General features: G+C 52.7%; 1 protein-coding gene across 5 annotated transcripts in view; it reads left to right on the top strand.

Annotated features, from left to right (window-relative positions):
* The window catches only part of CBFA2T3 (CBFA2/RUNX1 partner transcriptional co-repressor 3), a 95,339-nt gene that overhangs the window by 23,594 nt on the left and 43,847 nt on the right, over window positions 1–27,898 (top strand). The window contains exon 1 of one of the 5 annotated variants that reach the window (XM_090259297.1): window positions 10,320–10,497. The exons of the other annotated variants lie outside the window; for them this stretch is intronic. The gene's annotated coding sequence lies outside the window, so the exon portion shown is untranslated. Of the gene's footprint in view, window positions 1–10,319; window positions 10,498–27,898 lie in introns of those variants that run through there. 5 annotated transcript variants of the gene reach the window in all.

Raw genomic sequence — 27,898 nt, 5'->3', positions numbered from 1 at the left:
TGAGAATGGTGATATCTCTCAGAGAGTTATAGGAAGATTAATTGCGATCACACAGTCATTAAACAAATACTCATTGAGAGTGCACTCCCTGAGAGGACCTGAGGCCATGATGGTGAACAAACAGGCATGCGCTGCCCGAGGAAGAAAGAAAGAGTGACCAAACAAACCACAGCCAGTTATGTTAGAAGTGCACTGAAGGAAGGCAGGTTCCACAATCCAGCTCAACGAGAAGGCCCCTTGGCCTCTGTGAGGCTGCAGCGAGGGGCCAGGAGGGTCCTCCTGGTGGCGAGCACAGCCTGTGCCAAGGCCCCGAGGAAGGTGTGAGTGGGCTTGCAGGCAGGCCATGTTCCAGCACAAGGTGAGAGCATCCGAACAGTAACTACTATTACTGCTGCATTATCATCAGACCCCGTCCAACTCTAGTCACTGGCTCTCAAGGGAAGTTTGGGAGGAACCCTAAAAGTGAAAGTTTGCTATTTCTTTTGTATTTCTTCTTTTGTATATGAATACATCTATTCATATACTCTGCCCATGTTTACCTTGTATGTTTATATTTTTCTTCTTTGTAGCAATTTTTGTATTTAAGTGCTATTAGTCCTGTGCTATACATGTTGCTAATATCCTCTCCCAGCCTACCCCTTACTTTTTAGGCTGATCTGTGGCCTCTTTGGTACATAATTGTTTATGTTTATGTAGCCAAACCTATCTCTCTCCCCCCACCCCAGGTTTCTGGGTTTCCTTCATTATAAATGAATATTATATAATGCCCTGTATTTTCTTCTAATACTTTTACCGTTTTGTTTTTCACAGTTTATTCTTTAACACAAGTAGAGTTGACTTTTCCAAATGTAGTGAGGAATATGTAAGTCTTTTTTTTCCTTCTCAGAATGGAATAGTGAGTTGTCCTGATAGCATCTGTTAGAGAATTTTAAATGCCATCTGTGTCTCATTGACACTCCCTTTTACATGTGCACAGTGGCAGTTTTCCACTGAATAGACTGGTTCTCATCTGAAATTGGACAGAAAAGATGAGAGAGAACCCGGAACTCATCTTTGGGCCACCCCACAAATGTGGGAGCCAGTCAGAGGAAACCGAGGCTCGGAGAGCTTCAGTAACTTACTCCCAGCCAGAGAGAAGGAAGCAAGGGATGAACATGTGAATGAGGCTGCTTCCCAGGGAGGCTGCCTCACGCTGCAGAAACAGCAGTGCTGCTTTCTAGAAAAAAGTCAGAAAATTCGAGAAGCACAAAGTGGAGGGGTAAAGTCAGCCACTTGAGCACAGAGCCCTCAGGCAGCTAAACAGTCCCTCTCAACCCTTCTGAGGCCTCCACCTCCACACTGATTTGTTCCTCACCCTTCATTTGGTGACAGACATGAGCAAAGCCTACTGTGCTCCCTTGTTAAATAGAGGTGTGGCATTCCACGCGAGGTACTAGGATTTATCTAACTAGAGCTTTCAGGCAGACGTTTATGTCACTTCTAACTTTCATTGTGACACGGTGCTGTTTCTATAATAAACATTCTCTGAAGATAAATCTGAGCACAGAAACTGCTGGATCGGTGTACAGCTCTTGATAACAATTGCCAACATGCCCAGTGAGGAAATGTTACCAATGAACATTCCTACAGCCTCTTAACCTGTGCTATCACCCTCCTGGATAGCTTCATTTTTAAATTTGGTCCTTTCTATAGGTGAAAAACACTACGTGGATATTTAGCCCATGGTCTTTCGAACCAGTGAGGTTCAATGTTTTATACACCTTGTGGTTCAGGGCACTTATGTTAGGTGAGAAGTCTGTGAAAACTTCCCTTCTCTAATTTCATCCAGAATCACCAGGAGATCTGGGGGTGAGATGCCGCCAGGAGGGCAGGGGTGCAGAAACCAAACTGCTGCTATGAAAGTGTCTGGTCCTGCTGCAGAGAGCAGCCTAGGGCTGTACTGGTGCTGCCACAGCTGTGTTCAGGGTAGCCACCCGGCGCACTGAGGCCACATTGGGGCCGTCCAATCCCCTCAAAGCAGCTCCCAGCCCTGAGAGCTGCCTCCTCCTCAGTCACTCATGCTTGGTTCCTTTCCGCAATCTGGAAAGGAGATGGGCCACCTTCCACAGCCTCCTTCCCGTGACCATCACCTACGGTGTGGATGGGCCAGCCAGGGCACGGCAGTGGTGACTGGCCAGGTAACAGGAGGGAGGAGAAGGGTAGGGAGTACAGAAGCACATAGGTGTGGGCTGCGGTCCTGGGCAGAGTCACCTCTATTCCAGTACTGCCACCTCCCTGCAAGTCTTGGGTCTTCTAGGCCTCAGTTCCTTACCTGTTCGTAACTTGCCACAGGGCTTATTCCAGGGTTTGAACGAGAGGGTGTTTGAAAGCTCCTAGCAATGCACCTGCACAGGAGGGAGACAACGGCTGGATGCTCTGCTCCTTTTCTGAGGCTGCCTGGCTGGAGTCTGCACTTGGCCCGGCCTAGAACTGAGATTTTAGCTGCCTTGTTCACACACACAGTAATTAATGACTTTGCCAGGAGAACTCGACTTCAAGCTCTCTCAACTTGACCGCCATCCTGATTCTTTATTTGGTGTTCCTAACTAAAGCTTTGATATAGCTAAAAAATAAATGACCTAGAATCAAATGTTTGGGAACCCCAGAAGCATCTCCCAAGACTTCAGGATTCCAAGGCACACTGGCTCAGGTGGAGGGATCCCCAGAGAGAAGGATTCAGGGGTCTGGTCTGGTGAGGATCTGTCCAGGCACTGCTGGTGCCAGCTGTCCCTGTGCCCCACTCACATCCTCAGTCCCTGCCCACACACCATGCCCCCCCTCCTGTGCACACCCATTGGCTCCTGGCCACCTCACCCTCTGCCCTCTTCTATGGCTCTTCTTGACCACTGCATCAGAGAATGCAGGCAGGGAGTGAGCGTCTGGGCAGCCTTCACCCAGAAGGGACAGGAGCTGCTGCATAAATAGAAATCCTTTGGCCTCTCTGGCAATGGTTCTGAGGGCCCTTCCAGGGTCTCTAAGGATCCCCAGAGGGTGGAGCTCCAGTAGCCCTAGACAATGAGCTAGCTTTGTTGGTTCCCACCCTTCTGGTCTCACTTCCACTCCCCTGCCTGGGCCTCCTGGCAGCACCCACTAGGCACCCTACTGACTTTGTCCATTTCCACCTCTGGGGGCACCAAGGAAGACGGTGTCCAACCACTTATTTGCTCTCTGCCCCTGGACAAGGTATTTCACCTCCCAGAGGCTGTTACCCATTCTCAGAATCCAGGTAGGAGTTTAGCCCAACTGCAGGGCTGCTGTGATAGAAAGGGGGAGCCTGCCCGTGAACAGCTTGAGACATGCTTTGGGGTTGTTGCCCACATTGTGGCCTTAGACCACCCAGAATCACCTGCAAGAAAAGGCAAACTGATGATTGATTGTAAGAGGCAGGTTTCTGGTCCTGCCTGCCCTTTAATCCCATCCAAGGGGAAGCTGCTGGCAGGGCCAGGCTGAGCCATCTGTAATGGAAATCCTGCCTTCATTTAAAGTTTTGATATTTTGCTCATCATAGGTTTTTGTCATTCATTCTAATATTTTCAGGATTTGGGTTAAAATGTGATTTACCTCAAATACTGAGTTCTTTGGTGCCTCCTTAAGTTTTGCTCTTGAGCACTTGCCACCCTACTCGCAAACCTGCTGGAGTCTTCATTTCACAGTTGCTCCAGGTAATTCTGCTGCATATAGAAGTGGAGGTCCTGTGCATCAAGGGTGATGATTAATAAGTCACAGCGGCCCTCAGATAGCTGAGGTCAAGGAAGGCATATTGTCAGGGTGCTTTTGGTTGTAAGAAACATCGCTAAAACCATATTGAATAGTAAGGAAATTTATTATCAAAATAGCAAGTCCAGAAGTAGGGTGGGTTTCAAGGTTGATTGGTTCAGTAGCTTGAACAGTGCTCTGAGAAACCCGATTCTTTCTGTGCATCTGTGTCCCCCACCCTAATGTCAACGTCATCCTCAGGATGGTAGCCACAGGGTGGTGGCAAGTTCAGGGTCACCTCCAGACACTGCAGTCCAGGAGATCGCAGTTTCCTTCCTGCAAGTAGGAGCCAGGGAAGTACTCAGAAGCCCCTCCCCTCACATTTCATTGGCCAAGGTTGGATCACATGCCCACACCTGAGCCAATCACCAGCAAAGAAATGAGCATTTTTCTGAAATGCCAAAAGGGTGGGTGCTGCTGGCCAGGCTGAGTCCAGGGCTGGGTGGAGTCCTATTGTGGCTGGAGTGGAGATAAATGGAGACCTAAACCAACTGGGGGGTTGTGCTTGCAAGGAAGAAGACAGTGCAGGGTGGGGTGGTGGGCCAGGGCCCAGGCAGATAGGGTTCCTTACGGACACCCCAAGGGGGCATTTCAGATGAGTCTGACAGCCAGTTCCTTGCTGACAGGCAGAGCCACCTTTGTGCACACAGAGGAAGGTGTTGTTGCTCCTAGTGCTGCTGCACCTGCCTTTCGTGACCGTCAGTTGGTGCGGTGTGCTCCCTGTACAACTTTATGCTGCTGCCCTGTTGCCAGGTGGACAGGCTGATCCCATGGCCCTCTGCTCAGCCTTCCTGGTGTGTCTCTGCCTGGGCTCTGGGTGAACCTCCCCTTCTGCATGGGGACAATATCCTGGATCCTGGTTGGGCCAATCTTGAGCAAGGGGCCAGGGGAGAAAGCCAAGAGATGCCCCAGGGGGCAGGAAGTTTCCTGGCTAAAGACAGAACTTCTGCTTTAAGTTTCTTTCTCTCCATGGTCGACTTAAAGCCCTGGAATCTGATGTCCACACCTGCTGGCAAAGGCAGGACGCCCCCACACCCCCCGCAGCCCCCCACCCCTCACACTTGTGCCTCATTGTCCCTTTCCCAGTGTCCTTTGTCTATCACCCCTCTCTCACTTCCCAAAAGAAGGCCTGGACCCAGCCACAATGCCCCACCTCCATCTCTGCAACTGGAGCAAACACATCTGTTAGCAATTCTGGCTATTTTCAGGCTTTGCTTGTAACAAAATTGGGGGGGGGGGGGGCTGCGGGTGTGGACTATGGACTTGTCAGCTGATAGTCATTCCAAATCGTTTTTATGACCAGTCACCATGTGGTTCAGGGATCTAACTGTCAGAAGAAGGCCACAGTGATGTCACTAGAGCACAGCAGCCTTTCATCCTGATCTATTTATGTGATTGAGGTTTCTTGGGTTTTCACATTAAAAACACACAATGGGAATGGAATTAACGTCCAACCCTGTCTTTTCCTGGCAATAAATAATGTTCATGCACAAATATACAAACTACTCAAAAAAATACCCTGCCTCATCCATCTTTTTAGAAGTATTTTCAACAAAAATATACTTTTTGTTTAATAATTCTCAAAATGTATACTAAATTTACACAATTTGTATCAGTTGCATATTACTAATATATGATAATCCAATTCGGAAAACAAACAAATTGTAACACAAGAAAGTGTTTAAATCTTGACATTTGAATTTATTTACATAGTTCTCTGTGATAGGGGAATCAAAAGAATTTCAAACTGAAAATATATTAGGATAAAATTCTGCTGGGTGAAATGAAAATGTGCATTAAGAAAAAAGGGAGCTGTGTAAAAATTCAGGTGTTAAAGAGGCTATTCATGTGAATTTTTCCAACTGTGCATACCCTTTAAAATGTCATTGATATCTCTTTTTAATTTGGTTGGCTGCTTTTTAAAATTAATATAATTTGTTTCTTAGAGTAGTTTTGGGTTTACAGGAAAATTGAACAGAAATCATGGAGAATTCCCAAATATCGCCATCCCCCCAGTTCCCTCTATTATTAACACCTTTCATTGGTGTAACAACTTGTTACAATTAATGAGCTAATACTGAGACATTATTATTAACTAAAGTCCAGGGTTTACGTTAGGATTCACTCTCAGTATTGTACATCCTATGGGTTTGGACAAAAGTATAATGACATGTATCCACCATTAGAGTATCATACAGATAAGTTTCACTACCCTAAACACCCTCTGTGCTGCATCTATTTGTCCCTTCTTTCTACTTTATCTTTTTTTTTTTTTTTTTTTTTTTTAGAGAGGGGAAGGGAGGGAGAAAGAGATCCATGAGAAAGAGAACCATTGACCGGTTACTACTCATACAGTCCTTAACCAGGGACCAAACTCGCAACCCAGGCATGTGCCCTGACTGGGAATCGAACCGGCAACGCTTCACTTCATGGGATGATGCCCAACCAACTGCGCCAGACCAGTCAGGACAACCACTGATCTTTTTACTGTCTCCATAGTGTTGCTTTTTCCAGAATGTCATAGAGTTGAAATCATACAGTATGTAGCCTTTTCAGACTGGCTTCTTTACTTGCCATATGCACTTAAGTTTCCTCCAGGTCTTTTCATGGCTTGATAGCTCATTTCTCTTTATAGATGAATAATATTCCATTGTCTGGCTGGACCACCATTTGTTTACCTCTTCATCTTTTGAAGGACTTTTCAGTGTCTCCCAAGATTGGGCAATAAACACCCATGTACAGTTTTCAGTCCTTTGGGTAAATACCAAGCAACATGATTGCTAAATCATATGGTAGGAACAGTTTCATTTTGAAAGAAACGACCGAACTGTCTTCCAGAGTGGCTGCACTATTTTGCACTCCACCAGCAGTGAATGCAAGTTCCTGTTGCTCCACATCCTCACCAGCATTTGGTGTTATTAGCGTTCTGTATTTTGGCGATTCTGAGAGGTGTATAGTGATGTCTTGTTTTAGTTTGCATTTCCCTGATGACATATGATGTTGAGCATCTTTTCATGTGCTTATCTGCCATCTGTATATCTTCTTTGGTGAGGTGTCTGCTCAGATCTTTTGCCCATTTTTAATTGACTTGTTTCCTTATTGCTGAGTTTTAAGAGTTCTTTGTGTATTTTAGATAACAGTCCTTTATCAGATACGCGTTTTGCAAATATTTTCTCCCAGTCTGTAGTTTATCTTTACATGCTCTTAATAGTGTCTTTTGCAGAGTAGAAGTTTCCTCTCCAAAAGGGAGTGGAGGGTGGGGTGGGTACTAGATGCTGGTGGAGAGCTGGCTTCATCTGGGGAGGCCACAACCCAGAAAGATAGGAAGATAGTTCCTTCTAAGTGACTTCGACTCCTGTCTCTGTAGACACTGGCACATTGGGGCTGCACAGGGGCAGGCACTCTGACTCTCATCGCTCTGCTCTCTGCTGCTACCCTCCTGCTCTGTGCCCCTCTGTCCAGTACTTTAGGGTGGTACCTTGCCTTGGTGCTGATTTGCCCGTGATTGGGTCTCCTGGTAGGTGAGTTTAGCCTTGCTCACTTGACTGCATACGTCTTTGTAAACATCATCTCACAGTGCCCAGGAGTTGTGACTCGGCCATTTCTAATGTGAGAAACCAATCCATGGGGGCCAACGGAGAGACGAAGTGGATGAGAAGGCAGTGTGAGTATTCAGCCTCAACCTGTGTCAGCTGTGTGGCTGTGAACAGTTGTGCAACCTGTTAGAGCCTCAGTCCCTCCACCTGTACTATGGGGATGCCAGTAGCATCTGCCTAGCAGATGGATGAGAAGTGGGAAAATGCAGAGATGGTGCTCAGCTCAGCGCCTGCCTCTTGCAAACCCTGCTCCATGCTGACAGCTCCAAAACTGTGATGTGGCCAGGCTGAACTGGCTATCAGCCTGACCCAGTGACAGCACAGGAAGAAGCCCTACCTCTGCTGGCTTCTTTCTTTCCTCTAGCCACAGTTTCCTCAGGTGGGGACGAGGGAGCCTTTCAGATTAACACAGGGCTCAGAGCATGGTCTCTGATTATTGCAGTTTTATTTGCATTGCTTTGGGATCAGTCATGTCTCAAGTGGACATTGCAATTGGTAATTTAGCACAAAGAACTGAGAAAATGATGTGTTGATTATAGAGGTCAAGGTGCAGAGATCCCCAGCTAAGGGTTGGGTCCAGCTTCAGCTAATGCTCAATTTGAATTCAGTGGTTGTTTGGGGGAGGTGCTTACCCCTCTACCAAGTTGAGAGCCCCCTGAAGCTGCTTCAGACTGTCCACCGTTCATCACCCCACCTGGCCAACTGTTTTGCATGTTAACATCTCCAAAATCTAGAGGCATCTAAAGATTATAACGTGGAGCATGTTCTCATTCCTTGGTGGCACATAAAATACAAGTGCATCTCAAAATCAGTGCTACCTCAGAGTCCATGAAATAAGGGAGTCTGTATCAATAAATATTGGTGCAGAAAGTCTGTGGCCTTGAGCAACATGCTTGCCACTTTTAGATCTGCATTTTTCTGTGAAATGGGCTGAAGACCCTCTGCTCTTCTGCAGTGACTAGACTGAACCCACATTGAAGCATATTCTGAAAGCCAGAGGAACAGTAGATGTCAGACATTTGTGTTATAATTAAATTTCTTACCACATCCCTTTTATTTCTACAAGGACAGAGCCCAGGAGGTCAAGGGTCTAGCAGGGGACCGCGTGACGATTTGGTGGCTCAGCTGACCAGACCTCTGCCCAGTGCCCTGAGGGGTGGCCACAGCAGGGTGATGGTGGAGCAGGAGTGGTCCCTCCCTCTCCCAGAGCCTCTCAGTCTGTTTACGGTTGCTTCCTTTTCCAGTTAAGCGCTGGTGAGCTCAGAGGCCAAGGGTTGGGGAGAAACAGGCCCATGGAGTAAACCTGAAAGAAGAGGGACATATATGGCACATCGCTGTATTTTCATGCTTGAGAATTGGGGACCTTGGACCTTCGCATGCAGATTTATGCCAAATGAGATGCAAATCAGGGCCCTGCTGTTCTGAAGTTCTGGCCCCTGTTTCCTAAGATTGTGACCCTGGGACCCCAGTTTGCATCTAGGAAATAAAAGTATGTGTGGGTTGGGGGAGAAAGGAAAGAAAAAGCCAGCGGTTTTACTAAAATGTACCAACTTAGCAAATACATCAGATATGCCACAAAACACTTGAGGGAAAGAGGTAAAGCAGGTGGGGATAGGGACGTGGGGGCACACGGGGCAAGAGGAGTGCAGTGGGGTGCGAGAGGCCTTTGGGCAACAGCCTGGAGCGTTTCTGGGGTTGGCAGTAAAATGAATATGGAAATGAGCACAAAGTACGTGCAGTTGCCAGGGCCGCGGAGGCCCAAGAGCGCAGGATCCTGTGCTTCCTACATTTTCTACTCGGTTAACTCCCAAACCTCTGCGCGTGGGGTAAGCAGACCCGGGAGGGAGGCAGAGGGAGGGCGCCCCCTGCCGGCCGAGCGCGGAGGCGACCTGGCCCTTACCGGGCCACGAGGCTGGCGGGCGGGCAGGCAGCCGGAGGAGGGGCGCCTGCCGCTCGCCTCCTGCCGGGACTCCAGACACTGCGACTCCTAAAACTGCGAGGCGGGTGGCCGCTGACTGCTGGAGGTGGGTGTGTGCGGCTACGCGCTCAGCTCCAGGCCCCAGCCTGCCCGCCAGGGGCGCGGCCTATAGAGCCTGCGAGGGAGGGCGCGAGCGTGGGGCCCGCCACATACGGCACCTGCCCTCTCTGCACAGCGTCCACACTGCTACCCCCAAGACACCCGCGTCCTCCGCCCCGCGCGCGGCACCCCGCGCTCCCGCACTTTCACTCAGCGCTCCCCACTTCACGGCACCGAGCGCTACTATCCGGGCATCCCTTGCTTCGGAGCAACGCGCATCCCTCTCTCCGCCGCACCCCTCGCTCTGTCACTTCAGAAAAACGTTCCCCCCAGGACTCCGCGGCACCCCACCCCGGAATCCCGTCCCGCACGGCACCTGGCGCACCAACACACAGACCCCACTCCCACCCGTTGGAGCAGCTCCCAAACTCGCACCCATGCTCAGGGCCGCCGGCTGCACCCTCCAGAGCCCCTGAAACAGTTGGTAGGGCGCGCTCTAGGGTCCGCGGCTGCCCCGGGGGCGGGGGGGGGGGGCGGGGGCGAGGGCAGCGGCGGGCAGAGGCCCTCTCCTGAACCGGTCCCGCAAGGAGCCTGGGCCCCTCTCTGGCTGCCGGCGCCCCGGGGCGGAGCCGAGCGCGATGGGCGCCGAGAGGGAGGCAGGTGGCGCAGCGGCGGCGGTGGGGGGCAGGAGGCGGAGGCGGAGCGCGTGGGGCGGGGGCCGCGGGGCCCCGTGAGACAGTCGGGCGAGCGTGCGGCAGCCGGAGCCCGGCGCCCGCGAGCCAAAGGCACGGCGGCCGGACCGGGCGCGGGCCACCGAGGCCAGAGACCGCCCGGGGCGGCGCTCACGCTTTGTTCCCGCTCGGGCAGCCGGGCGGGCGGAGCGAGCGGCCAGAGCCAAGCCGGGGCATGGCCCAGGCGGCCGCCCCGCGCGCCTCGGCCCCGCCGCGCGCCTGAGGCTGGCGCGGCGGGAGAAAACGGCGTGCGGATCGCCCCCAAGTTACGGAGGTGGGGACTGAGTTCGAAGGAAAAGCCACTTCAGGAGCCCGGTCACGAGAGTGCGATCACCTCCGTCCGCCGGACCTCCGAACTGTAAGTGCCCCATCTGTCCCGCGCGCCGCCGTCGCTGTCACCTCAACTTCGCCCGCGGCTGCCGTCCCAGGGTCTTCTGAAAGCCATCCTTGCAGCCACGCTGGGTGCACGGGTGGCCCTCAGTAACCCCCTCCCCACTTTGCAAAGTTGGAGTCCATGGCAGGGTGGGGCCAGCCCACTCAGCGCCCACACACCTGGGCTGACTGTCATCCCCACCCCAACCCCAGGTGAACTGAGAGCTTGACCTGCTGGGGATGTGGTCAGACTTAAGGTGGGAACTGTGTTTGGAAGGTGGAGAGTCCCGCAGGCTCCGCTGGCGCTGGCGTATCCGGGCTTCCTGACAAAGGCCCTGGGCCAGGTGACAGGCGGCTGGGAGGGGGCGCAAAGGGTGACCCTAGGATAAATGGAAGTGCCAGTGGCCTGGCTGGGGAGGGTAATCAAGCACCCTCAAGCCCCTCGCCCTCCTGTTTTGGTCCCTGCCATTCAGAGGAGTGGTGGTTAGGAGTTAGGCAGTCTTGGGGTGACAGACAGCCCCAGGGGCTCCTGCCCCACTCGGAATGGATGGGGAGAGGGGCTTGAAAGCTTTCCTGGGGTCCTGACAGCCTGCAGTGCCTCCGGCGCAGCCCTGTGGCAGTGATTATGCTCACACCCTTTGGGACCGGTCCATCTGCGTGTAGGGCAGGCTGGGAGCCAGGCTGTGGGAACGGCAGGGAGGGAGGTGTGAGCCGATGTGGAGGGACAGATGGCTGGAAATTCAGCCCTAGATGGGCTTCCGTGAGCAGAAGATAGTGGGGCTGGTGGCAAGCCACATTGTGAGCCACTGGCTCTGAACGCAACCCAGGCTGTCCTTCCTTCCAGCCCCTGGGAACTAACTGTATGTGTGCTGGGCCCAGAAGCCACAGGGTAGTGGGCAGACCCCTGTATGTGTGGTAACCCTTGCCTTCCCTGCCCCCCCCCCCAAATAACTGTATTCTCCACTATTAGAGCCAAGGCCTGTTCCAGAGGCAAGGGAGAAAAATAGTTCCTTTGAGAATAGAGGAGACCTTATGTGCCTGTGTATGGGGAGCTGAATAATTGTCAGGCTCTGTCTTTGACCCGTGGCCAGGATACCGCTTCATTATGTCTAACTGGGTGTGTGTTTCCTCCCCTAGACCCAGAAGCAGGAGGTTCTCAGGGCGGCCACCCTCAGAGGACACGGGTTGGCTGGGGACAAAGGGGGTTAGCTATTCTGTCTTAGCACGCAAGTTGCTGCAAGGTTCAAGAAACTTCTTGAGGTTGAGACCCCAGGAGAAAGGTGGGCTGGGCCTGAGAGGGTTTCTTCCTCACCTGTCCCACATACAAGGTGGCCCCTGGCATCCTTGCTGCAGCCCAGGGACAGGATGGTCCTGCTCACAGTTCCTGGGCATATTTGTTCTTAGAGAGCTGGCACTGTGACATGCACTGGGGTTGAGCTGTGTCATTTGCCCCATGCTGCCCTTCTGTCCTCTGGATGAGGGAAGCTCAACAATTCAGTTGGGCCCAGGAGGCAGAAGGCTCTGTTCTGTGTGGCCCACACTGCCATGCCTAAAGAGCAACACTGTCTGGGGGTCTATGTTGCCAGGCTACTCTTATATGTTGAAAGGGAAAAGGAGAGAAAGAAGACAAGTTTGAGCAGTGAGGACAGATGTGGCATTCCATGCTCTCCAAGAGCTGGACAGATGCAGGGAGGGAGGAGAACATCACATTAGGACCAATTTTCTGGTGGAATCCAGCTCTCTCTGGTGGTGCCTTGATCTATGTATGATGGGAGGAAGGGACAGTCACATTCATGGTACCTGCTTGCTCACAAGCCCAGCTAGGGCTGGTGGGCTGGAGGATTTCAGCAAGATGTCTCACTCCAGACCCTCTGCGACTGCCTTAGGCCACCCACCAGCCCTTTTGGGTCCACACGCTCTTCCTCTGTCACTGGGTTATCCACATAATTGAGTTACCACCTCCAGGAAATCTCTCTGATTTGGCTCCACATACTTTCATTTCTGCATGACTGGAAGAAATTAATTTTCCTTCCTATGCAAAGATCTGGAGACGCCGGAAGGCTGGGTCAGTAATCCAAAAGACTCAAGCCAGCAGGGCTGCCACTTCTCAGAGGACCAGCCAGCCGATTATCCCCCAGGGCAGCAAGAAGGGTGGGGTCGGGGCAAAACATTTCCCTGCTGCCCCAAACCTTCCAGGGGCTCCCAGCCTACCTCTCTGCCCCATGGCTGAGTTGTGTTTGGGGTCATTCAATTCATTACCAGCCTCCCATGGCACCAGGATCCTCAGGATGGTGGCTGCATTCAACTGATCTGAATTCCCTCCCCAGTCAGTGTGCAGTGCCCACACACGTGTGTGTTAAGACTCCAAAACAGGCAAGAGGTTCTGAGACCCATCTCCCTGGGGTAAGGTGAAGAGCTAGCTGCATATAGTAGGTGCTTAATTAATGGAGCTCTCAGGGAGGGAACTGGCATTTCTGTGGGGCAGCTCTGTCCTGCTCATTGCCTCTTGCACTCAGCTACCCACTGCGCTACTCTGACCAGTACCTGCCGTCTGTCCCCCATGACAGCAGCCTGAGTGTCAGCATCTTGTTGAGCAGTTACTATCAGCCAAGCCCCGCTCAACAGTCACACTCACTGTCTGAATCTGCGTGACACCTGCAAGGCTGGTGGAACCTTCCCTATTTCACAGATGCCAAGAGAGGTACAGGAGGGGTGTCTGGGTTCTGACTGTGTCCTCCCTTCCCCCACACAGCGTGAAAACAGCCACCTGGCTTCTGGCCCCTCTGCCTTGCTGGCTTCCCTTTGCCTGAGGCCCTCCTGCCCTCATCCCTGGCCTTCCTGTCAGCATTCCTTCTACACCTGTGGGGACAGGTGGCTGACTGCTTCGTGCTGACAGGGGTTAATGCCTCAGATATCAGAACTCTCACCTGGACGTGCCTCAGGCACATGAGGCACAGCTGTAACTGACATCAAGGGTACCTGAGGTCACAGGGGAGGAAGAACACCTCTGCCCTGGCTGGGTCATGGATGCCCAAGGCCAGCCCCATTCCAGCTGTTTCCAGTTCCCACCACAGCTGGGAGAGGATCACAATGTTGTTTAAGACTCTTTAAAAGCTGCTGGACATTCTCTGGCATCTAAACATACATCACATTGATAGGAATCCACTTCTGGGCAGCTGGTGTCACCTTCTAGGCCTGAGAGGAGGGGGATGACCAGAACTCTGTCACTTGGAAATGCAAGAGTATGGCCTTGCCATGATTGCACTTACTGCACAGAACTGGCCCCGGGAAGTGTCTGTCATCCAGTGCTCACTCACTGAGCAGGTAGTGAATGAACACCTATGCTGGGCCAGGCAGGGGGTAGAGTAGTAATGATGCGGTACCAACAAAAACACACTGTGCTAGGCTACATGCTGGCATGCTTCCTGTCATTTGACCTCGTAACAACCCTGAAGGCGGGTACCCTTGCCGTCCCATTTTCCAGACAGGGATGCTAAGGCCAGAGAGGTCACCAGAGGCAGGTGGGCAGGCTCCACCTGCTGCTCCCATAGTATGGAGTTTGGCCAGGCCCCTGGAACTTTCTCCAAGTTTGGAATCCTGAGGGCCAGTGTGGGGCCCACAGGCACTTGCTTACTCAGAGCCCTTGGAGAGCTAATGTGTACCCTGAAGCCACTGCCTCGTCCAAGTGGGGGCAGGAAAAGGTGGGGAATTAGTGATTGGTGGGTACGGCCTTTCAGGGTCAGGGCTTACTGCGGGCAGTTCAGAGTAGTTGACAGGCTCTCTTCTGGACTGTGTCACAGCCTCTGGGAGACTGGGTCTTCCAGGTCCCAATTAGGCTGGGCGGGCACCACGCTGTGTATTACAAGAAATCAGTCACTTGCTGGCTTATTTTGGCTTATGCTTGTGGCTCTCAGTGTCCTCAGGACTGTTTGGAACAATGAACCACACCTCCAAATCTTTTCCTGGGGTCCTGCCCTCGGTCTTACAGGCAAAGAGAACAGGGCTGTTTCTACTACTATGGTTCCCCAAGGCTGGGACCTCCTCCCTTTTACATGGGGCCCAGATGAGGCTGAATGGAGGGCAGGGGCTGCAGGAGAAGGCCCAGCCCCCAGGCGCCTCTGAGGGCTGCCTTTAGCCAAGAACGCTAATGCAAGCAGGGCTGTGCTGTCTGGAAACAAATTCCTGGAGTGGAAGCCGCCCTTGCAGCATCAGTGGAAAGACCCAGGCAGAGTCCTGGCATTCAGGATGGAAACTTATGATGATGAAAGTGATAAATAATTGGTACCTGGTTCCCACTTCTGAGTTCACAGCCAGACCCAGAGTGCAGGGTGCAGGGTTGGGCTGGAGCCTCAGACGTGTGAGAACCAGAACGTGCTTCCCGCCATGCTGTTTGCAGCATGGTTTCCTGCAGCAATAAAACAGAAGTTAAGACTTCTGCTTTTTGTAATTCGTGGGACCTCACGGTGAGCCAGATGTCACTGGAAGGAAAACAAAGATGTGTAATAAGGAAGATGTCTCTTCGCCAAGGCGCCAGCGCCCCCTCTGCTGCTCAGCCACATGCTCTCGGCTGCCTGCATCAGTCCTGTTCGCTGTCCACACACACTGTCAGCCTCCCAGAGTCTGAGGTACTCGGAGCCACCCAGGCTGCCACTGAGGCCGGGAGTGTGGTGGACGTGGCAGGAGGAGAGTTGGAGAGGATGTCCTGGCACTGGGGCAGTCTTCTGTTTACTTGAGCAGAGAAAAGTCCACAGTGAGGGCAGGGCAGAAGAACGGGTAAGACAAAAGGTTTCTGGACCCTTCAGGGGCAGGTCAGGAGAACTCCCCGCACTCTGATGGTCCTGGGTGACACGTGGGGCTCACAAGGAAGCTCTCACCCAGTGGTCCTGACCTGGGAGCAGCCAGGAAAGGGTATCCTTCAGCTGCCATGGGTCCCTCTTACATGCAGGGAAGGGAGGTGTTGAGAGGCAAGGGAGTTCTTCAGGACTGGAGGAAGCCACAGCTCCTTGCTCAGCTGCAGGAACCTCTTCCCTATTCTCTGAGGCAGTGGGGAGGGGAATGGGCAGCATGCTGGCTTTTCTGAGTCCCACTGGCTGGATTTTAACCCGATTTCCCTCCCAGTAGCTGTGTGACCATCACCAAATCACTCACCCTCTCTGTGTCTTTGGTTTCAAAAGCAAAATGCAGTTATAGGGCTCCTATCTCCTCAGGTTATGTTAAGGTATGAGAGATCCATATGTGTCTGACATGTGGTTATTGGCTTGTAGGTGTGACCGTCCCGTCCGCTCTCTGTAGGACACCCAGTGTGCTGCCCTGGGGTTCACTGGTGGGTGGGGCATCAGATGGCTCTGCACTCAAACCCTGTTTCTCCCTACCAGCCAGCCCTGGGTGAGGGGCTTCCTCCCCCTGCACCTGTGCCCTCCTGCGCAGTCTAGCCCCTGAACCTGCTGACCCACCTCCTCACCAATGGGGACACAGCAAGCTCAAAGCCAAGCTCCCTGTGCTCTGTGCCACCTGAGGACATGAGCTTCATTCCTTTCTCATTCACAGAGAGGAAACTGAAGCTGGGGTCATCACTTCTTACAGCAATTTGGTGGCAGAGGTGGGATTTCCACTGGGGAACCCCATCTAATCGCAGAACCTCTGGGTTTCTGCCATGCCAGGTCTCCAAACAGCTGGTGGGGACTTCTCACCAGGCCTTGGGGTTCCGAGGCCCTAGTCTCTTGCCAGACGGGCAGCAGCTCCCTCTGTGGACCATGGCTGGACTGTCACCCTGGCCTCAGGAGCCCTTGTATGTGTGACTGTGCCCGTGGGGGTGTGTGTGAATGTGCGGGTGTGAAAACCAAGCAGAAGAAGGACGTGAATGAAGCCTCCACCTGACCGCGCTGGCACACTCACGGGAGAGCCTGTGCCGATCTAGACGGCCAGAACTGATAACGGCCCAAGAGTGCGTGCCAGGTTTCAGTCCCCACCTGCTGGTCCTGGCCCAGCTGCCCTGTGACAATGTGGCAACTTTGTCTTAAGTGTGACTGAGGCTCGGGGGGACCCAGTACAGGGTCAGAACAGACTTACCCTACCCAGAACCCCACACCCCAGAGATTGAAGTCATTGTCCATTGTGGGGACCAGCAAAAGCCTCAGAGATAGAACTTTATCCCTAGATGCCTATCACTGTACACCCACATGGACAGTCCCAAGATGCCTGTCACTAGAGAGCTACATGGCCTGTCACAGGATGCTTGTCACTACACTGTTACATAGACTGTCCCAGGATGCCTGTCACTGTATATTTACATCACTGTCCCAGGATACCTGTCACTCTACATCTGTATGGATTTGTCGTGGGAGAGCCTAGTTTTGGGGGTCAGATGCCCAAATTCTAAACCAGTCCACATGCTAGTCCGTCACTTGGTATTTTTGTGGCTTCTTGGAACTTCAGCTTCTTTCTGTCCATCATGGTTGCTACACACCTGGCAGAGGGCCCACCACAGCACTGGCACAGTCTGCCCAGGGCGACTCGGTTTCTCTTTCTGAGTCAAAGTCAGAGCTTATAATGGGCCTGGGAGCTTCTAAGTTGAGATAGCTCTGAAGTCCTGGACTTGATTTGCCTTAATGCCACATGTACAGAGGGCTCTGATCTGATTCCCATAGAGCCTGAGACCCCTTCCAGGTGCTCTGAAGCCCCTTCCTGTGTGGCGTGCCTCTTATCACAGTGGCCTGCAGCCCAGCTAGACCTCCTGGTTTAGGAGATTATTTGGGCAGACCTTCCCATAGGGTCCCTCCTGGCCCTTTGAGGACATGCCTACATATATGGTGAGTGAGGGGGGTGTGGTAGAGATAATAAGACCCCCATGCCACCAGCCTGCCAGGACCTGGCCTACTCTCCTCATTCCCAGTGCCACCAGCCCCAGGGCAGCCATCCTCCTCACCCACTCACTCAGTACCCCATGGACAAGAGCACAGAGCCTTGAAGGAGGGAGGCTGTGACTTCCCCATATCAGCGCAACCTGCAGGTTGGGGCCCAGCTGCCATGGGAGGACGGGCAGCCTGGCCCCTCACACACCCGTGTCCCTCACATTGAGCCAGGGCTCCCCAATCCTGTGCTGTTAGAACAGAGACAGGCTCCTGGAGGGAGTGGGTGGAGAGGTCACAGCCTGCCTGGCCTCGGCATCAACACTGGGTTTTTTTTCTTTTAATATGCTTTATTGATTATTCTGTTACAGTTGTCCCAATTTCTTTTCCCTTTGTTCCCCTCCACCCAGTGACCCCCTTCCCTCCAGGTGTCCCCTCCCCCCTTAATCCGTGCTCATTGGTTGTGCATATAGTCCTTCTCAACCTCTTCCTGTCTACTCCACTCCCTCCTACTATGCTTCTTAATTCCTGCATCATCTCCCTCCCTTTCCCCCCTTCTCCCTCCCCGCTGACCTCCTCCCATGTGTTCCCCATGCCTATAATTCTTTTCCCACTCTCGTTGCCTACGTAGTCTGCCTTTGTTTCGATTCTCTCACTTCTGTTGTTGGTTGTTGTCATACAGTTTTCATTTTAATGTTCATAGTTTTGATCCTCTTTCTCCTAAACAAGTCCCTTTAACACTTCATATAACAGTGGTTTGGATCTGATGAACTCCTTCAGTTTTATTTTGTCCTGGAAGCACTTTCTCTGCCCTTCTATTCTGAATGACAACTTCACTGGCTAGAGTAATCGTGGTTGTAGGTTTTTACTTTTCATTACTTTGAATATTCCTTGCCAGTCCCTTCCTGCCTGCAGAGTTTCTTTAGAGAAATCAGCTGATAGTCTTATTGGGACCCCTTTGTACATAATTCTCTTCTTCTCTCTTGCTGCTTTTAAGATTCTCTCTTTATCCTTAATTTTTCACATTTTGATTATAATGTGTCTTGGTGTGGTTCTCCCTGGGTCCCGTTGTTTTGGAACTCTCTGTGCTTCCTGGACCTGTAAGTCTGTTTTCTTCCCCAACTTAGGGAAGTTCTGCTTCATCGTTTTTTCACATAATTTTTCAGTTTCTAGTTCATCTTCTTCACCTTCTGGCAACCGTATGATTCAGATGTTGGCTCACTTATAGCTATCCCATAGGTTTCTGAGCCTCTCATATTTCTCACTTTTTGTTTCCTCTTTCTGCACTGGTTGACTGTTTGTTCCTTCCCTATGTTCCGATTTGTTGATTTGAACCCTGGTTTTCTTGCCCTCACCACTTGTTTCGTATGTGTTTTTGTCCATTTTATCAGAACTAGCCTTCATTCCTCCCCTTTCTTGTTTAAGATCTGCTGTCAGGTCTGTAAGCATTCTTATAACCAAAGCTCTGAACTGTGCCTCAGAAAGATTTCCTATCTGTTGCTTTGTTAGATTAGATATTTGCTGCCTGGTCAGCTGCATCACCAGGATCTCTATCATGATCTGTGCCATCCTGACAGTTTTGTGTCTACCTTTGCTTCCTGGGCAGGGCTGTCACACCTCCTACACTATAAGGACAGAGCCCTGTGCACTCGTCACAACCGGGCGACCCTGCTCACCACACTGTGACATTTTCTGTGTGGGTGGGAGTCCAAGATGGATTCTTTCCGTTCACTCTCCACTGAGAGACCAGGAGCTTCTTCCTCTGCCCCCACCCCCTCTGGGCCTCACAGTCCGAAGCAATGGGGGTCTGCCTTCCCCAGCATTGGACTCACGAGCTGACAGGTCTGGTCTGCAACTGGGGGTGCTCCCCAGGCACTTCTCGGCTCTTTTTATATACGGGTGTCTGTGCTTACCGCCATCCTGCTGCTGTTGCTACAGCTGCTGCCGCCAGCACAGCTTGACCTCTCTGCCCTGGCTTCGCCCCTCCTACCCATCTGGACACGCACCACTCCTTTATAACTTCACACACTGGACTTCCATGTAGCTTTATTTTCTGGAACTTCTGGTTATTTCTGGTTTTGCAGTAGATGTATTCTTTCTTAGTTGTGGAGAGATATGGAGCGTGTCAGTCTCGGCCTCCATCTTGGCCAGAAGTCCTCTGGGTTTTTTTATTGTGCTAAAATATACAGAACATAAAATTTACCATGTTAACCACTTTTAAGTGTATAGTTCAGCAGCATTAAGTACATTCATGTTGTGCAACCATCACCCCATCCACAGAACTTCTCATCTCCCCAACTGAAACTCTGTCCTCGTTAAGCACTAACTCCCCACTCCACCCCCTGACCCCTGGTAAGCATCATTTGACTCCTCTCAGGACTTCATATCAGTGGAATCATGTAGTATTTGTCTTTTTGTGACTGGCTTATTTCACTGAGCATAATGTCCCCAGGGTTCATCCTGTTGCAGCGTGTGTCCAAGTGTCCTTCCTCTTGAAGGCTGAATAATATTCCATTATATGGAATGACCACATCTACTTTATCCCTTCTTCCATTGATGGACACTTGAGTTGCTCCACCCTTTGGCTATTGTGAATAATGCTGCTATGAACGTGGATGTACAAATATCTCTTCAAAATCGTGCTTTTAGTTCTTTTGGGTACACACCCAGAAGTAGAATTGCTGAGTCATATTGTAGTTAGTTCTATTTTGATTTTTTGGAGGAACCTCCATTCCACCATTTTAACCATTTTTAGGTATGCAGTTCAGTGGCATTTAGCACATTCACAATGTTGCAACCATTACCACCATCTAGTTTCCAAAATTTTTCATCACCCCAAAAAGAGACCTCATACCCATTTATGTTCACTCCCCAGTCCCTCTCCCCAGCTCCTGGCAGCCACTAATCTTTTCATCTCTATGGATTTGCCTGTTCTGGACATTTCATATAAATAGAATCATACAATAAGTGGCCTTTGTGACTGACTTCTTTCACTCAGCATAGTGTTTATGAGGTTTGTCCATGTTGTCACCTCAGTACCTCACTCTTTTTAATGACTGAATGATGTTTGGTTGCACAGATAGACATATTTTGTGCATCCATCATCAGTTGATGGACATCGGGATTGTTTTGACCTTTTGGCAATTGTGGATAATTTGTTATGGACATTTATGTGTACTCTTTGCATGGACATGTTTTTAATTCTCTTAGATATAACACCTGGGGTAGGAACTGCTGGGTCATGTGGTCACTCTAGGTTTAAGTCACTGTCCACTGGGTTTCGGGGGATGAGTTAAGAAGAGCTGCCTGCCCTGATTGCTTAGGCTTCCCTGCATATGTCCCTGGGTCACCCCACAAACCTGTGAGGGTGGTCACGGCCATCCTCTTTTCACAGGTGACTGCATCATGGCCTGGGATCGTGAACGCAATTGTCCAGGGTCACTGGCTGGGGGGGGACGCCCTCGCCAGGTGCTTGGAGAGGATTGTTTGAACAGCAGCAGCTAGTCTGCCTGCAAGCTGTCACTGTATTTGGTTCCACAAACAGTTACTGAATCTGCCTAGCACCTGCATCTAACCTCCATGGCATGAACAAGGTTCTGCATCTGGTCTCCCAGCTTCTACCCTTGCCCCCCATTTGGGAGGTAGCTTGGGGTCCTCACATGGCAGCCAGAGGGGTCCCCTTCAAAACCAATCAGATGTGGCCCTTCCAGGGGCAGACCAAATTTGTCACAGTGGCTTGGAGGCCACGCAGCCCCACCCCCCAGTTCACTGAAACCCACCTTTCTTGCTGTTTCCCAAGCACACAGGCACCTCCCTACCCAGGGCCTTTGCACTGGCTGTCCCTCTGCCTACAGTGCTCTCTCCCCGACATCTGCATGGCTCCCCCCTGCCCCTCATCATGTCTTGCTCAGGGGTCTCTTTTCAGTGAGTGCCCTGACCCTGCTCTTTTTCCATAACACCCCCACTCTCCCTGTGCTGTGCCTTTTCTTCTGCATGTCACTGCTCGTCTCCCTCCTAGGTGGTCAGTTCTGTGAGGGCAGGACTTTTGTCTGCGTGTTCCCTCCCACCCCCCAGGGCCCAGACAAGTGCCTTATGCAGGAGGCCCTGAGCAACAGGGACATGTCCCACCTGGGCCACCCTCCCGCCCACCTACCTCTAACAAGCGCTGATGCCTAGGGTCCCTGGTTGGTGGGGACGCCCTCGCCGGGTGCTTGGAGAGGCTTGTTTGAACAGCAGTTTGTCTGCCTGCAAGCTGTCACTGTATTTAGTTCCACCAACAGTTATCTCATCGCCAAATCTGCTTCCCAGTGCCGGAGTCGCTGGGACGTGCCCACACGGGGGCCCGGAGGGAAGCAGCTTGGGGTCAACCTGGGCAGTCTGCACGCCCAGAGGCGGATTTAACGGCAGGCACACCAGGCGTGCACCCTGGGCCCCGAATTCTGAGGGACCCTCCAAAATCCCAACTTTATACTTTTTTCTAATGACACCAAGTTTTATTTCATTACTACACTGCATAAAATATGGTTAACATGTATTTTTATTTTCCCTGTTTTTCTCTTTTTTTTAAGGGGCCCAATATTTTCTTCTGTGCCCGGGGCCTCAACCAACCTTAATCCGCCTCTGTGCATACCTGACATTGTTCACTCCCAAACAAATGTTTCTCAAGGGCCTGGTTCAGGCCAGTCCTCCCTCAGAGGCAGGAGAGGGCACGTCCCCACACCAAGTGATCCCAGAAACACTCTCTAGAACAGGCACTCTGCGCTTACAGAGAAGCCGTCCAGTTCCTACCACTGTGGAACAGCCCACCCCAAGCATAGTGGGAACACCCATGTACCCACTGTGTGTCAGGGCGCTTGGGTCAGCAGTTCGGACAGGGCCTGATGGGGATGCTGTGTCCCTGCCTCGGGATGTCTGGAGCCTTGGCCAGTGGCTTTGGCAGTCAGGGCTACTGGCACAGAAGGCCTGGTTACACAGGGCGTCCTGAGCCAATGTTGATGCCAAGTATGGCGGCTGTTAACAGAGAACCTCCATATGGCCCCTCCCCCTAGCTGCCCAGGACAGGAGACTCCTTGCACATAGGAGCACATGTAGCACGGGTGGGAGAGGACCAGAGTCTACCTCCTTCAGTGAGATGTCCAGAGCAGTACGGATGCTGTCAGACGTGAAATCAGGACAGGACCCTGGCAGTGTGGCCTCCATCAGCTAATGCAGCTGCTGTCCCTCTGGCGACTCTGGGCTGACCCCACACAGGGCAGGAAGCCTGTGGGGAGGTCCCTGGAAAAGGACAGATGGACCATCCCCTCCCCCAGTCTGTCTGGACACAGGGAATAATCAGAACACCCAGATCCTGGCCAGAGTGCACAAGATAATAATTTTTCATTTCACTCCAAATCAGAAGAAATGTAGATCCTCAGTGTGCAGCAGAAATTCAGTCTCTTTCTCCTGCTCTGACCACACCTCATGGTGGGGGTCTGGACGGTGGGCCCCAGTGCCCCCAGTTTCCAACTGTTGTCTCCTCCCTCAATGAGGCCCGGGAGGCTGACCCTGGGGTTGGAGTGGGAGTCACTGCTACCCGCCCTGTGCAATGCTGGCATGGAGTTGGGTGACACTTCATTGAGACGAGTCTCCCATTAGAATGGACCTGGTGTGGGTGCATATTGACTCCTTTCACAAATAACCACAGCACGCCTGCTGCTCACAGGCACTGATCCAGAGTCAAGCAGACAGACCGCTGCCCTCAAGGGGCTGCTACTCTGTTTGGAGAGAGACAGACAATAAATGAAGACCAGTGATATATTCTCCGCCGAGGCATCACAGGCTGAGTGGGAGGTTGCTGTCCGGTCAGGTCAGGACGAGTGAGCTCAGGCCTGGAAGGGGAGGGAACCAGGTGGCCGTCAGACACAGCCTGTCTGGCACAGGTGACAGCAGCGCAGAGGCCCAGAGGCACATCTGAGGACAAGCGAGGGGGCCTTGTGGGTGGGAGGTGACAAAAGGCTGGCACAGCAGCCACGTGGTGGGCCCCAGGGGCTTTGTCTAGTCAGAGGTGGCAGTATGGATACCAAAGCATGAAAAGATAGTGTTTCCTGCCAGCCAGGCTTTGTCCTTTCATCCTGTGGGGTCTGTCTGACTTGCCACCCTGATAACTACACAGCAGCGACCCGTGTGTCCCTGAACCAGGTTCCCACTCAGAGTCGGGCCTACAGGCCTCCCAGATGGCATCCCCAGTGGGCGTGCCCCATGGTGACCCTTCAGGTCAACTGAGCCCCTCTGTGCGGGAGCCCATGGTGAGGCCCCATAGGGCACCTGGAGCAGGCCTGCTGGTCCGTCTTTGAACCCACATCTGACAGGCTAGGGACTCACCCATGTCCTTCCTGAACAAAGCTCTTGGCTGACCACAGGTCACCTGTGTTGACGTGACACATGGTGAACCTCCATGTCAAAACTTTTCCCGTGGCTTGGCCTGGTGACCACTGCCACACAGGAGCAGGTGGGGGGATGGCTGTTTGTCCCCTGAAACCTGCACTACACAGTGACAGTCAGAAAATGGATGCTTCGGAGACCAGGCGGGAGCCTGCAGGCATTCTGGTGGAGTTTGGTGCTGGGGGGAGAGGTTTGTCCAGCTAGATTTGGGAGAAGGAATTCTTTATCCCTATTAGGAGCCAGAATAACCCCAATCTGCTCCTCACCTCCTGGCACTGGGCGTGTTACTCTAGCTTCCAGAAGCTCCATGTTCTGGTCAGTGAGTCAGGTCTCAGTGAAGGAGAAGTGAGTCCTGCAAATGCTCCTGGGGCACGCACCGCAACAGAGGCCACTGCCACCAGAGACCCTCCTCCCACCATGCTTAGGGGCCCGCCGGCAGGGGCAGGCCAGTGTGAGGACACTTTGGAGATGGACAGGGAGCCTCATATTTGCCTATTGTCCTCCTCAGCCTCTCTCTTAAAAAGTCAGTCATACAAAGATGTTCACCCTTCCCAGGTGGGGAGGGTGTGTAGCCCGCAGCCTTGATAGCAGTCAGCGTCTCCCCACTTCCCAGCTGCCAGGAGACCATCCTGAAGCGCACACCGGAGATGCAGAGATGAGGGTCCAGTGGCCCCAAGAAGTTGTATAGCTCTGGAGCCCCTAGAAAAATGCATGGCCCAGTTCTGCAGGTGCCACTGGGGCTCACAGACATGGCCTGGCCCAACCTGTCCAGGTTCAGAGGGGAAACCCTGGAGCCAGCAGTGTGGCCTCAGGTATGTCCCTACCCTCTCAGAGCCTCTGTTTTCCCTGCTGTCAGTTGGGAGGTGACACCCTCCCAGCCTCCACCAGCCACCAAGCCTCTCACCTTAGGAAGGTACACCCCGCCCAACACACACACAAAAAAACCCTGAGGGCTGTTTTGACTCAGCAGATCTCCTTGGAGGTTCTGAGACCATTTGGTGGAAAGAGTCAAAACATCCAGCAGGTTCCCGCACTTGGGAGGGAGGCAGTGGAGCCTGGCTCCTCGTTCTTCTCCCCCAGAGCAGCTGCCACCACGGCTGCACCAGCCCCAGGCCCATCTGCCTGCCTGGCACCTTCCCAAAATTAGGAGAAGGGGGGCCCCTGGCAGGGCTAGAAACAGACCCTCTGCCACTATGGACACACCCGCTGTCCTGGGGCCAGGGTAGGGGGGCGTTGAGGGCTCCTGGGTGAGGCCACATCATGTGGCCAGGCAGGCCCCTGCCCTCCCTGCCCCCGAGAGTCAGTGCTGAGATTCTGCAAGTGCTCACTGATCGGTAGCTTCTAGTTTCTCCCAGGACTGCCCCTCTATTCTACTGTCCACCTCACTGCCCATGTCACCCATGAGGGATGGAGAACATCCTTCTGTGACTTTGGATGAGAAACATTTAGCCAGGTGGGAGGAATCCCCTCTCTCAGGTTTCGAGGTCAGCCACCCCTAGTTCATTTACTCAACAGGTAAATTCTCTACACCGTTCATTCACACAGACAGGTTGTCTTTGCCCAAGGTCACTGGGGTTAAACCTGACAGTGCGGCCCTCTCCACAGCAGACGTGACCTCTCGGGTAGGGGGCCCCAGCCCTTGACTCTGGGTCTGCCCTCATGAGGCCCGCCGGGCCCTTTACCCCTGGGCGCTCAGATCCCAGGTGGGGGTGGTGCAGGACCTGAGATCCCCACAGTCCTTTCCCTGCAGCCATCTCCAATGGAAGTCCCAACCAGCGAGTCTCTGGGCTCCTCCCTACAAGTGGGGAGGCCTCCCTGATGTCTGGACCACCCAGGGTTGTGGGACTGCCAGCAGGGTGTCTCTCACCCGAAGGACAGGCCTTGGGGATGGATTCTGCTTCCTGGCTGCTCCTCACAGAGCCGCCCGGGTGTGGACACAGCCCTGGCTTTGTCAGGGTATGAGCCAGGCCAGGACTCCTGCTCCAACAGGCCCAGGATCCCAACGCACTGTGGGGAGCCCCCCACCCGCCTTAATGACTTTACTGCTATTAGGTTGCTTTATTGCTCAAATTGGTTAAAAAGCCTCAGAGAAACTGAGAACCCTTCCAATGGCTGGTAGGTGTTGAAAGGAAACATGCACTGCCCTGGCCGGGTGGCTCAGTTGGTTGAAGCGTTGTCCCGTACACCAGATGTTGCTGGTTTTCTCCCACTCACGGCACACACCGAGGTTGGCGCGTGTATGGGAGGCAACTTATAGATGTCTCTCTCTCTGTCTCTGTCTCTTTCTCTCGCAAATCAATAAACATATCCTCAGATGAGGATGAAAAAAGAAAAAGAAAGAAAGGAAACATGCATTGCAGGTCTGAGAGAGGCTCCCACCCCATCTAAGTCTCAGGGTTCAAGTCCCCCAAACACAAGCAGGGTGGGCCCACAGTGGCTCAGGAAACTGCTAGGCACCATCAGCAATTCAGCTTGGTGGCCTGCCTGGAAGGGGAGGCAAGCAGGGAGCAGAGGGCAGAGAGGGCTGCAGGAAAGCCCCAGAATCCTCACACTCACACTTCAAGGCAGAGGTGAGGGTCCCCCCATTTCATGAGAATACAGGACCAGCCAGGCAAAGGGACCCACTCACAGCCCATGGCCAGACAGTGAATGGACACCTGACTTCAAACCCAAAAGCTGTCCCTGTTCCTCACCAGCCTGCAGCCAACCCTCACTGTCTGGGGCATGTTATGAAGCTCCTCTAGGTCTCTCCCTCCCCATTTGCCAAACTGGTCACAGGGCTGTTGGGAGGATTAAATGAGTTATTATTTTGTTGGCCACTTAGCACTGGCTGTTCCGCTCTCCTCTCTCCAAAGTTGGGGCAGGATTTCAGGCAGGTGCTCACAGCTTGTGTCTAAGGAATGCAAGCAGCCCATGGAAGGGATTTGCCCCTGGGGACAGGTGTGGAATGGCCTCTGGCCTGTCCATTTGTGTATTGTTGACCCATCCCTTGGAGAAGGATCCCAGGGCAGACAGTCCCCTGAGCAGACACCCATGGGTAGTTGAAGAGGCAGATGGTTCTAGAACACTATGGGCCTCAGGTTTCTCATCTACAAAATGAGGGGTGGACTGGATCCTAATTCACCAATATGTGGGGTACCTTTCATGCTATTAATCTGATGCTTGTGGCAGACAAGGCTAATCAATCTCTGCCCACTATGATGGTGGTGGCAGACATCACTAATTAATCACAGTGTTCCTTTCCCTTTGAGCCTGGCAGAGGCAGCATCCTTCTTCCAGTGCAGCTCTGGTGCCCCGCTTGATTGGACTTGCATATGAGCAGAAACCTATTAGCCATTCGGCTTGGATGGGCTCTGAGATCAGCCGGCTCTGATCATTTCTGCACCTACAAGCCATGGGAACTTGAGGGCAAAGATGGGGCAAGTGGCAACCACACGTGTCTGTGGAAGGGAGGATGTACCGTCCTGGGCCGAGTAACGATTGGGAGCTGCTCCCAGCAGAGAGACCCCTGGAAGGAGAGACCTGGGCCATGGAGATGGAGTTCCTGCTGCCCAAAGTGTGGTCCCTAGGACCTGTCAGACTTGCAGACTTGAGGGTCTGCCCCACATCTAACTCCCTGGGACAGCAATGGCATATGAGTCTGGCCCCCTGTGATATAAATGGTACGCTCACCACAAGCTCTGGAATTGGAGTCCTGGGTTCAAATCCTGCTCTGGCAGGCATGGGTGATGTGAGCTTGGACAGGTCATTGTCCTCCCGGCCTCTGCTGTAAATGGGAATGACACTACGTGCTCAGTGAGTGTTTGTGGGTGAGGCTGCCTGGCTCACTCAGTGAGCATGTGCTGAGCGCCTCCTGCATGCCTGGGACTGGGTGACAGTGAAACAGACAGGGGAGGCTATGTCATTACAAACCTAATGAAGGCTGAGGGGGAGGACAAGCCGAATGACACGCTGGTGAGGGGGCATGGGTGAGGATGCTGCCCAGGAGGCCTCTAGCCCCGCACAGCACCATGGGAGCACTCAGCAGGGGCTCAGTGAGCAGTGGTGCCCTTTAGGGGGACTCTGGTCCCTCTCCTCTGAGGCAGGCCTTCCTGGATGAGATGCAGACCTCCAGCCCTC

This window comes from Furipterus horrens, unplaced genomic scaffold (assembly GCF_987537825.1).
Source record: "Furipterus horrens unplaced genomic scaffold, mFurHor1.1.pri manual_scaffold_13, whole genome shotgun sequence".
Lineage (NCBI taxonomy): Eukaryota > Metazoa > Chordata > Mammalia > Chiroptera > Furipteridae > Furipterus > Furipterus horrens.
This window is presented reverse-complemented; position numbering and strand designations above follow the sequence as displayed.